General features: G+C 40.5%; 1 protein-coding gene across 1 annotated transcript in view; it reads right to left on the bottom strand.

Annotated features, from left to right (window-relative positions):
* LOC144964940 (putative transporter YutK) overlaps nt 1–10,000 on the bottom strand; it is a 90,188-nt gene that overhangs the window by 37,694 nt on the left and 42,494 nt on the right. The window lies entirely within an intron of this gene.

The following is a 10,000-nucleotide window of genomic DNA, read 5'->3' on the forward strand; positions in this document are numbered from 1 at the left end:
AGACTGGTACCTAACTGAATATAAAAAAAATGTCTGGACGTGGCATTGTGTTATTGTGTTATAGTGTTTCTAGGATTTAATTTAGACCTTTTTAGTGTTAGTTCTTTCCTTTTTGTTTTGATGTTTAGGTTTGTTTTTTTTTCTTTTTTCTTTTGCCTTTCCCTTTTATTTCTTAGCCGTTAGGGAACTTCTTTAGTGAAGTTAGTTAGAATGTGCTTATCTGTGCCAAAAATTTAAAACAACTGTATGGTGTAAGTATACGGAAGACCTCCCAACAAACACCAGTGTTTATTCCCCATATCCCCGCCCTACACCCGTAACCCCGCCTTTTGTACCCCCTTGTGATGGAGCATCAGATTTCCTCCTAAATTTCCTTTGACCCCAACCTAGCCCCCCCCCCCCCCCCCCTTTTTTTTTTTTTCCCTTCTAACATTTGCCAAACTCCACTTGCTTTACCCCTTACTAAGCAAGTAAGTCCATACCTAACCACCCTCTAGCCCCCCCCCCCCCCCCCTCTTTTTTAAATATTTTTTAAAATTTAAATATTACCACACGAGGGGACATATCCCTCTACGATTTTGCATTTACACCTCTTCTTCTCTCTCCTTCTCTTTCTCTTTCCGGGCCTCCATGGCGGTTCACCCCAACGTAGTTGTGGTGAAGCTATCCGCAGAGGATCTTAAGTTCAATGGGCCTCATCCGCCAAATACGGTTGAGGTCTTCTTAAAAGGACCTGAAACAAACCAGGCCAACCATCTTAAGATCAAGCTGGCCCTCAATAACATGGGGTCAGTATGGACGACATTCGGGAGTCTACCGTTTCATGGACCCCCGCAAATATTACGTCACCTTCAAGGAAGGAAGGGAGTCAGAGGTGGAGAAACTGCACGGCGTAGTGCACCCCCACCCAACCCTAAAATTAAACCTCCACATCAGGGATGTTAACAAATCCTTGGTGTCGGGGGTATTGAAATGGGTGGCTCCCTCCGTCAAGGAAGGCGGCCTCACCTGGGCCCTCGCTCCCTTCGCTAAGCCCGGCACCATCGTTGTCGGCAAACCCAGACGGGACGAGCTGGACTCGTACACGTTCCGTCTGGAGAAGATAGATGGGGTAGAAATACCCCACTATCTAAAATTTGAGGTAGGTGGCGCCTTCCACCACGTTCAAGTGCACATTCCTGGGCGTGTGCCGGCATGCTCCACATGTTACAATGTGGGGCACCCCTTCTACTTGTGCCCTACTAGAGCACGGTATACACCAGGAGTGATTTTCGGCACGAAATCCCACTATCCCTCCTCCTATTCCATCTTCACCTACTGTTTCTGTCACGCCTTCCGGCAACCCCCTGCCGGACGCACCATCCCAATCCCAAGAACCTTGGAACCAGGTGGTGAAAAGGGAAAGAAACCACACACAACCACTCCAACACACAAAAAAACAACAACAACACACCAAATACACCACAAACCCACAAGCTACACCACTAAACCACAGACACCAAACACAAACCCACAAGACAACACTCCAAAAGACACCAACACAACAAGAACTGCACCAAGAAACACCAGAACAGGAACCACACAACTCCCCATACACACCAAAACGAATGTCATCCATGACAAATCTACACCAACACACCACACCAACACCAGTAATATCCCTTTAGAAAGGGCAACATCACCCCCACCCCCATCCACACCCCCCAACCCCAATAACAAACCCACAAACTCTCCCCCAAAAATACAACCACACCATCGCCCTTCAAAGCACACACTTCACTCACACGATTCACCACCTGGGGCTTGCCCAAGAGCACGAAAAATCACAAACACACTACCCAATCCTACACAAAACAAGCATACACACCACACCGAAAGGAGCTCTTCCCTCAAGAGGAAGAGTCCACCCATCCAAAACATTGAAAGAGAAAGGTCACTGCCCAGACCACCACGACACATGGGAGACACACACCACAATATTTAAACAAAACAATACACACACTAAACCCAGACATGCAGCCTACAGACCACACGTATATACTACAAACATACGCAACTCTAGATACAACAAACACACCACCTCTAGAGAACAAGCAAAATCATAAACTAAAAACAAACCATACAAAATAAAAACAACCTACAAAGAGGATGACCCCCACCATTGACAATCATAACCTCAACATCAGAGGCATGAGACAGAAAATACAAGACATTAAAAATTAATAAGGAAACAAAGACCAGACTTCCTACTGTTACAAGAAACGAACATACAGACAAATTCACACAAGAACGAACACTTCTCGAACTTAAACCAAAGTTAAAAATATATTTTGGACAATCGACAAGAAAAAAAGAAACTGTAGAGGAGTAGCCATAATAAAAACCTCCGACAATTGGACTGTTACCCAACACGACCATGACAACACAGGACGAATAGGGAAAATAGACGTGACTCAAGACGACTTCTTCTTCTTCTTCTAGGTTCCATGCCTGGTCCAGGCTTCGGATACTGCATGAATTATCTCTCTCCATTCCTCCCTGTCTCTTGCTTTTTCAAACAGCTCTTGGATTGTTAGGTTGGTGAAGCCCTTCAGTTGGTCTATGAGTGTTTTCTTTGTCTCCCCCGGGCGCGTTTACCAGGTATTTTTTCCACAACTTGCCAGGTATTCATTCTTATCTTTCCTTACTATGTGTCCGAAAAAGGATAGTTGTCGATCCACTATTAAGGGCATTAGTTTCCTTTGTTGGTATGTTTGTTTTAGCACTTCTCTTCGTTTGTGTCAAATAACGAATCATCTGCAACTTCACTCAAGCACTCTCAATTTCCCAAAAGCTTACAATTTCTTTTGTGTTCTCGCATTTGTATCCAGCTTTCGCATCCGTATAAAAACAAACTGCCACACGTAGCACGTTCAAGACCGAATCTAATCCAACGACATCTGTTTGTTTTTCAAAATGTTTCCAAGACGACTACAAATTCCAAATTTACAACATCTACGGACCTGCCTCAAGAACGGACGAAAAAAAGACAACTTTCCTAGACTTAGAGAAAAGAATGGAAATAAACCCATCAACACCCATCATCCTAGCAGGGGATTTAATAATACACTACACCCCCGCGACACAACTCACCATAGAACACAACAAACAGTCATAGACAAACAAATACTACAACGAATTTTAGAAAAACACAATCTAACAGATACATACAGAGAAACATTCCCACTCGGGAAAGAAACCACCTTTAAATCACTCGCAAACACAGGATCCAGACTCGACAAAATATACATATCCAAAACAACCCCAATAACAGAAATTAAACACCTAGAGAACACACTAGACTACACAGACCACAAAGCTGTCTACGCCCAGTACGGCACCCAAATTACAAGACCCAAACAAAAAAGTGCCTACTGGAAATTCAACAACAGTCTCCTGCAGGACCATTATTACACACAATACATGACCGGCATCATATTAGACTATACGGACAACATACCAAATGAAAACATCCGAGAATGGTGGGACACCCTCAAACAGACCATACAAACGCTAACACAAATGATAGGGAGAAAAGTACAAGACAAAACCAACAGAAAGGAAACAAAGTACAAAACAATCATCAACATTGACAGGGCGCGTGACAACAAAACAGAAATACAAACAAACCACATGTTACTAAAGCAATAGAAAAATTGAAAGAAATTGAACAAAGAAAATTCAGAGGCCACAAAGTAAGAAGCACAAACAAAACACGCAACGACTACACTGATTTAAACGACACAATAGCACGAATAGAAAACGAACTACACAATAGACGACATATAGGCAAAACCAGAACAACAGATGGGCAAATAACAAAAAACGAGACAGAAATCCTTAAGACCTTCTACAATTTTAACAAACAACTATACACAAGTGGCGAAATATCAACAGATATACAAGACCACTACAACGATTATACAAAGAAGCTGACAGACGAACAGAAAGAACAATTAGATACAGAGATCACAATAGAAGACCTACAACACAGCCTAGAGAACATGAACACAAACAAATTCCCAGGCCCCGATGGACTAACAGTAGAATTCTACAAAAGTTTCTTCCCCCTCTTTAAAAAACCCCTCCTAGAACTGACTAAGGAAATACACAAAGAAGGACAATTAACGAACAGCCAAAAGATATCATACATAACTCTCATACCCAAAGAAAGCAACACAACAGACGTCAAACAATACAGACCCATATCCCTCCTAAACACCGACTACAAAATTATAGCGAAAACTTTAAGCAACAAAATCAAAACTTACCTACCCCAACTGATAGACAAAGAACAAACATGTAGCATAAAAACAGAACAATAGAACAACACACACACTTCATCAGAGATCTTATAGGATATGTAAAACAGACACACACACACGCATACATTTTGTCCATCGATCAAGAGAAAGCTTTCGATAGATTAGAACACAGCTTCTTACACAAAATATTAGAACACAACAACATAGGCCCTTATTACAGAAGATGGATAAAAATACTATACAACAACCCCTCCAGCTGTGTAATAGTCAATCAAAAAATATCTGATCCCTTCAAAATCGGTCGGTCAGTACGACAGGGTTGCCCTCCCTCGGCCCAACTATACATCTTATGTCTCGAAACCATTTTGGAAAAAATTAGGAGAAACCCGAAAATTAGAGGCACCAGAATTCCCGGAAAAGCCAACAAAAAACTCATCGCGTATGCCGATGATGCAACTCTGATTCCGAGAGATATACCTAGCATACACAAAATTTTAGAAACTTTCAAAAATTTCGGCCTTGCTAGTGGTGCCAAACTAAATATTCAAAAGACCAAAATCTTGAATCTCGGTCCCGAACCTTTAGAAACCGAAAAAGCCCAGATACCCGACATGCAATGGGTTAACCAAATTAAAATCCTCGGAATAACGTACTGTCAAAGACACACTACACCGAAACACATCTGGAGTGGAATTGTACACAATATAGACAAGAAACTACATTCATATACATACATCAAAGCCAATATATTCGATAAAACCAGGATAGTGAACACCTACATTATTCCAAAAATCTTATACTACATCAAAATCTTCAAACCTCCGTTCACCACAATAAAGAAATTAGAAAGACGCATAGACACATTTATACTACAAGACGCAAAACCCATTCCACACGAAATACTCACACTTCCCACAGAATCAGGCGGCACAGGACTAAAATGTATTAAAAGAACCTTAGACACAACTAGGATCAGATATATAGACAAAATAATACAAGAATCGACAGGAAATAAATTCGGGTCATACTACTTAGGGACACGACTAACACAATTTAAAAAGATCGACCACACACACCCCCATTTCGGAGGTAAGACACTCCCTCCTTTTTACAAAGAATGTGTAGGACTAGTAAACAAATACCCAGACACAATAAATAAACAATTAGACAGTAAACAGATATACAGAACAATAAACACACCAAACAAACGCAGAGAACAAGACCTAATGCACGCATCAGGACTAACATTAGATAACATGAGAGTGGCCTCAGAAAACTTACATAAACATGACACTTCTAGATACAGTAAGCATATAACATACAGACTGATGTTCAACGCCTTACCAACAAACAACACGCCCAGATGCGCCTTATGCTGAGCGCTTTGTCCAACACAAAATGTACACATTTTCACAAACTGCATTAAAACAAAAACACTGATTAGAGCCACAATAAACACAATACAAAAAACAATACGACAACCCATACATACAGAAATAGCATTTAGACACAATATCATCCCCAAAACTGACAATGCAACACATGAAATAAACATACAAATCCTAGCAGCAGCAAGACAAGCGATATGGACAGCATGGATAGGTCAAGTACACAAACAAAACACCACTAATACCGACATGTCATTAATATTTCTTAACATAATACAAAAGAAATACAAAAACGATTTAGATAAAGAGAGAGAGACAACATGGAACAAATATACCGACCTAATAACACAATTCAGATAGATGACCTTCCACCGAGACACTTCAACTCTCTGCAACACACCCACAACCTGACCTTACCCCTCCCCTCCGCCCCCCCCCCCCTTCCCGAGTGAGCTAGCTTTATAAACTTTATTTATACATATATTATTTACACCTCTATTATCGATCAATTACCTGACTGATCACTTACTATTATATCTTCCCACTCCTAGTATTTAGTTATTCCTCCTTCCCTTATTTTTTGCTGTATTATTATCCTTTTCTATATTAACTTCCCTTTTCGCCCTCCCTACCACACTGATATAGCCATAACTTTTTCACCAACTTCACTGCCGAACAACCTGGTTACAAACAACGAGGTGCGTCCATGTCTATTCTTACCCCCCCCCCCCCCCCCCCCCCTTCTCTCTCAGCATTGATAATGATACACAACCCGATGAATCGATCATCCTTCTCCAAACTCTTCGGCCTCCGGAATAAGATAATCAGAACCATTCTGTATATAACTAATTCTACCTTTTCCTTTGTTCTACCCCGCCGCCCCCCCCCCCCTCCCCCATACAGTACATCCAATCCTACCCCACATCTAGATAGACAATACAGACAGCCCCCTTCCCATCACCCTGATACAAACGGAGACGGAAAAGAATACCAACAAAAACGACAGAAGATCACGCCAAGGAAAAATGCAGAGTACCACCTTTTTTGTATTTTTATTTATCTGATTGCAAAACTATAGCTAGAGTAGAGAACACAGACCCTATTTCGGCTCTAAAAGATCATGTGGCAGATAAAACCATCTAATAATAAATGATACTAATACTAACATAAAAAACAACATACCCCCCCCCCCCAACCAAAAATCCCCACTAATACTAAACTCAACAAAATAACAATAACAAACCTCCAAGGAAAAGACGTGACACAAGTGATATAATTTATTTATTTATTTATTTTTTTTAACAACGAATCAATCTTCCGATGCGGCCCCGGCGAACTCGACGTAACGGCCCATGGCAAAGACGGCGCGGGGCAATGTGTGTGCCGCGCAGCATGCTGGAGGGGTCTGGTCCCGCCCAACCCGCCTGAAGCGCGGCTGAAACAATTGCGCTGCGGCGTCTAGACTATCGTGGACTACATGTATGCAGATGAGATCAGTCGGGGCCGACTCGGAAAGAAAAATATTTACAATATTTATAATATTAAAACGTACACCTTGTACACCCACAGTCACAACCCCCCCCCCCCCCCCCCCATGGTCTAACTTTAACGAAAACTTAACCATATTCATAGAATAATAAAATAACCAATGCTGCATAGGGAAAGACCACGTGCACAGTAGTTAAAGCAGCGAATGACGCTCGGCGAGAGAGCGGGAAAGTGGGTGGCCACCCTTGGACTCCTTAGGGAGCAAGGGAATAGGTTACTAACAAATTAATCAAAAGTTTCCTTTTAAAAGCATAACCACCTTCATCACCAGTCCCAATCTACTCCCATAATTTAGCAATAGCCCAAGAACAACAACAGACCACAACAATTAATAAACCCACAAGACGATCGGCCCGTGTATTCAACATCCCAACAACAGAAGCAATTCAGAAACCTACCCCCCCCCCCCCCCCAACACCCCCATCCAACCTAAAACCTAAACCTAACCTCATTTCCACAATAACCCCATATCACAGAAGTTCGAATATTCCGATCAGCTGATAGGCTGCAGCCTTCCAACTACCACCAATCAAAACCCTCAGAATCCAACACCCCGCCCCCCCCCCCCCCCCCCCTACTAAACCTCTACCAGTCCCAGACAATTTATCCAAACAACATTACAAACAGACCGGAATCATCAATAAACCGATTGGTACAGGATCTCTGTCATCCACCAATCACAACAACACATTTTATCTACTCTCCACATCCAACCATGATCAGCTTTTTAATTGTTAATTTAAATCATCTAAAAAAGTAACAAAATTTATTACAACCCACCAACCCAATATATCCTCTAACTGACCAACTGCCCAATTAACCCCCCACCTTCCATGAACGCGTTAGGCAACATTAATATTTCAACCTTATTTCATCCTTTAAAAAAAAAAATTATCATAACGAACGAAACAGAAGCAGTTAATGTCAATGCCTTTCTACTGCTACTACTACTAAACATAATAATTAACCTAACAAATAAAATTGTTACTAATTAAGAGGGTCATTAGATAGGATGGCCTGGGTCTAAAAAAAAAAAAAAAAGGAGCGTCTTCCCTGTCAGTTATTTTATGTACTGCGGTTGGTACATAACAATAATAATAATAATAATAATAATAATAATAATAATAATAATAATAATAATAATAATAATAATAATAATAATAATAATAATAATAATAATAATAATAATAAATTGGCACCATTAGATCCCGTCGCCTAGGTATTCCATGAAGGAATATAGATATTCCTCCCAACTGCTCTGTCCAAGTATTTTTCAGACAAAGTGAAAATTATAAAAAAACAGACAAGATCTTCATTCGGCTGTTCAAAACGATGAGGAAAATTCGGACTGTGTTACACCCCCAACACATATCCCTAATTTCAGTATTTTTAATCATGTATACTCACCACCCAAATCTTGTCCCCAAGACTCGATTCCAACTCATCTTTTAATGAAATGTCTTGATTGTTTTTAGAACCTATTACTGTATTCATAAATAACTCATTGCAGTCTGGAGCTACAAAAAAGTACTCGTCACTTCTCTTTTAAAAAAGCATAATGTAGACCATGAAAATCTGAAAAATTACCGCCCTGTATCTAATTTGCTTTTTCTTTCTAAAATCCTGAAAAAAAAACTAGTACTAAAGCAGCAAAAGAATCACCTAGATTCAAATAATCTTATCGAACCTTTTCAGTCGCCTTACCGTGAGCATCGTAGCACTGAAAAACACTTTTGAAGATCGTGAATGACCCGCTGTTCGATCTATCTGCTGCATTCGACACAATAAATCACCAACTCCTATGCGATAGGCTTTATTCTGATTTTGGCATCTCTGGTACTGTTCTATCGTTGTTTAAATCATACCTCACTAATAGGTCCCAGGCAGTGAGTGTAAATCGCAACGTTTCTAACGATGTCTAAATAGAATATTGCGTTCCGCAAGGTTCAGTTTTAGGCCATATCCTTTATATAAACTTTACCATTAGGCAGTGTAATACGCTCCCAATCTGTTAGCTACCACATTTATTCTGACAACACGCAGCTATATAAAGCTGCCTCTCCTCATGATTTCTCTTCTCTTGTCGGTGATTAGAAAATTGTTGTGACTCCATCAAAACTTGGATGCTAGAAAATAAGTTATTGTTAAATGAAGATAAAACTGAAGTTGTTTTGATAGGAACTCAGCAAAAATTAAAGTCTATCCACTTTTCAACTCCTACACTGATTGTGATATTTCTATTTCTGAAAAGGCTAAGAATTTGGGTGTCATTCTGGACATTTCTTTATCTATGGAACTGCATACAAACAATAATGTGAAAATTATGTACTATGAGCTCCATTTTTATCTTTCAACACCTTGAAGATAATTGTCTCTGCTTGGTCTTGTCACGGCTCGACTCCTGCAATCCACTGCCCCGCTGGTCTCCCTAATAGCAATATAAACAAGATCCAGAGAGTGCAGAAATGTGCGGCTAGATTAGTCCTGGGAAAATCTCATTACGATGATACAAAGGTCATGCTTCGAACCCTCCACTGGCTGCCAGTCCGGACTAGAATTGAATACAAAATAGCACTTGTCTGCTTTGGTGTATTTGAGTCTTCTGTCCCCCTCTACATTCAACACTAACTCCAAACGTACGTACCTCTGATAAATCTTAGATCCCACGATTTCAAATTGTTAGCATCTCCTAAAGCTAAACTCAATACTTTGGCGATAGGTCTCTTATGAAATTAGGACCAATGATTTGGAATGATCTCC

The sequence above is a fragment of the Berghia stephanieae genome, chromosome 2 (assembly GCF_034508935.2).
Source record: "Berghia stephanieae isolate SIO BIC M18660-M18661 chromosome 2, UCSD_Bste_1.3, whole genome shotgun sequence".
In the NCBI taxonomy this organism is placed as follows: domain Eukaryota; kingdom Metazoa; phylum Mollusca; class Gastropoda; order Nudibranchia; family Aeolidiidae; genus Berghia; species Berghia stephanieae.